This window comes from Myodes glareolus, chromosome 24 (genome assembly GCF_982192425.1).
Source record: "Myodes glareolus chromosome 24, mMyoGla1.1, whole genome shotgun sequence".
Lineage (NCBI taxonomy): Eukaryota > Metazoa > Chordata > Mammalia > Rodentia > Cricetidae > Myodes > Myodes glareolus.
Window position 1 is genome coordinate 52087713 of NC_142049.1, and position 2955 is coordinate 52090667.

Here is a 2955-nt window from a genome sequence, read left to right on the forward strand (position 1 = left end):
ACTTCTTTAATTTGAATGAAAAGTGACTTTGCTCTAAAGGAGTGTGATAGATTTTTATCTGGATTCAAACAGACTCCTTTATATAGTGAAACCAATTTAGTCAGCATGAATAGGAAAATGACACAGAAATTTTGAAATATTTAGGTTAAGGAAACTAACTTCTGAAGTTAATTGAACTCCAGGTAAAAAGGTTTGAGAATTTCTCTTCAGTCACCAAAAGCTGTTTTTCTCTACAAAGAATGGAGAAATAAAATCCATGACACCTTTGAGCTATGTTTGTGAGTCACAGCTCTTAAGTGCACCAGAGTCACCTGTGTGTCTAAATTCAATGTTAAAAAAAAAATGCAGCCCTGGGCTGGGGAGATGATTTAATTGTTAAAAGCTAATTCTTCTCTTACCTCCAGCAACACATCAGGAAGCGCCAGGGCAACCTGTTGCCCTCTTTTGACTTCTGTGATCACCATACTCACACGTACATATCCATGTACTGGTCATACACATACATAATTTACAATAATACAAATAATCTTTTGAAAAATATCCACAGGCTAGGAATGTAGCACAGTTGGTAGAGTTCTGGCCAAGCACTGGCCACACCCCCAATTTAATCTGTAGCACTGTGTAGCATGGTGGCACACACTATTAATCCCACTCTGGGGAGGTAGAGGATGAAACATCAGAAGACTAGAGTGATCGTTTGCTATATAATCAGACTGATACCACACAAAACCCTATTTTTAAAAAAATAATATACAGTCATAGAATTAAGATAATCAGCAAATTGGTCCATTTTTATTTTTAATTTCTTATTCTTCCTAAATTCTTCGTTCATTGGTTCATGTATCTAAACATGATATAAAACAAAAATTTAGCACACAAATATTTGATTGCAAACTATATTTCAAACACAAATTGAACAAAAGTTTAGTTAACTAACATCTGCATCTTTTCCATGAAGACTGAAAATTCAAACTGGTTCTTCAGAGATACTGGTTAATTATAAAAGATATATTGTACAAGCATTTGCAAGGTAAAGGAATGGCAGTCTGTCTAGCGTAACATAGCACTTATTGTGTCTGTTCTGACATTAGTACTGACATTGCAGACTTTTCTTCTAAGCTCACCATCCTACTTCTGTTACCTGCTACGTGACCATCACTCATGGAGAAAATTGCCTGTGCATCGAGAGCCTCCAAATTGACTTAAAGCCACAATTTATATTAAAGACAAGATAACAGAGGGGAGAGGGGAAAAAATCAAAAAAGAACCTGCAAAATACTTGTCCTGTTAACATTACTGATTTTCAGAAATATAAACTAAATATCACCACTTTCCAAGTTAAAAATAATACCCTGGGAGATGGCAGGACTCCAGCGCACCTCCCAAGCAACTCTCGAGACTGAACCCATGGCCACCTACATGGAGGTGAGCGTGTCTGGCTTCGAGGAATTCTACTAGGCTGTAAAGGAGTACCAGGGCAAGACCATTTTCGCCTACTTCATCGGTTCTAAGGATGCCGAAGGGAAGAGCTGGTGTCCGGATTGCGTGGAAGCTGAGCCAGTCGTTTGAGAGGGGCTGAAGCATGTTACGGAAGACTGCATGTTCATCTACTGACAAGTGGAAGACAGATCTCACTGGAAAGACCCAAATAATGACTTCAGACAAAAACTGAAATTAACCCCAGTGCCTACACTGCTTAAGTATGGAACACCTCAAAAACTTATGGAATCTGAGTGCCTTCAGCCCAACCTCCTGAAAATGATATTCTCTGAACATTAAGATTCGATGATAGCACTGGGTGGTGGGAGAGCACACTTTTGATTTCAGCATTTGGGAGGCAGAGATTGGTGAGTTCAAGGACAGCCTGGTCTACAGAGCTAGTTCCAGGACAGCCAGAGCTACACAGAGAGACCGTCTCAATAAATAAATAAATAAATAAATAAATATTTAAAAAAAGGAAAGAAAAGAAAAAGAAAAAACTGATGATCACAATTGTGTCTTGATTTACTGGTTTGTTTAAGAGAATTGATTGAATTGATCAGTGTATATTTAAACAATAAAGAATTAAAACACAAAAAAAATTAAAAAATAATACCCTGGTTCTGAGTTGACATTGTTTAGACAGGTGCACTTTTGCCAAACATCAAGGTGCTGTTCCTCAAGTCATGAGAAATGTACGCAAGCACACTGGCTTACTTTCTGTTATCGGTTTATTTTTTCACTGTGAAACAGAATCAATAACGTTTAAAATAAGATTGGTAAAGTAGGAGAATCTCAATGTTTCTGACTCTATGGTGTCAATAAAATGATTGAGCTTCTCTGAGCTACAGTTACTTCACTATGTAAAGAAAGAAAATTTGAACATACATAAGAGGTTAGAAATATCAATAAATAGAATGGATATAAATGCTTTCATACAGGACATAGTACATATACATGTTCCATTAAAAGGACCCTAAAATAAGTTAACATATAATATTTAAAATGAGCGAGCCAAATCTCCTCCAAATTCCACTTCAAGTAATTATTAAAATATACTAATTTCATACAAAATGTCCTTTGTAATACCACAAATTATGACCACCTTGTGTCTCTCAAAAATGAAAGATAACTCAAAAGAACTTACAGGTGAGAAGATAAATATGTGGAGAGTCAGATGCCTGAGACAGAAACTATAACTCCCTTAGGATTCTGATCTGCATGGTACAGAGGCATTTGAAAACATCTAGACTATTTATTTCTCTCAGCCAGGAAGTGACGTTTTACTAAAAGTAATACACATACCAGTTTCTTCCTCCTAGCTGATTATCAATGGACCGTTCACCCATCAGGGTCATAGAACTAGGGAAAGAAAATTGGAGTTCAGGTGTTATGATGGTTTTATTCAATCAATGAAGAAAAGTGGTCAAGTGCCTAAAATAGAGCAATAAATAGTCTAATATATTTTCCTTTATC

At 36.3% G+C, this 2955-nt stretch overlaps 1 pseudogene; it reads left to right on the forward strand.

The window, feature by feature from the left end:
- The first annotated feature begins 1407 nt into the window (after window positions 1–1407).
- LOC125399604 (thioredoxin domain-containing protein 17 pseudogene) lies at window positions 1408–1779 on the forward strand (annotated as a pseudogene).
- Window positions 1780–2955: the final 1176 nt, after the last annotated feature.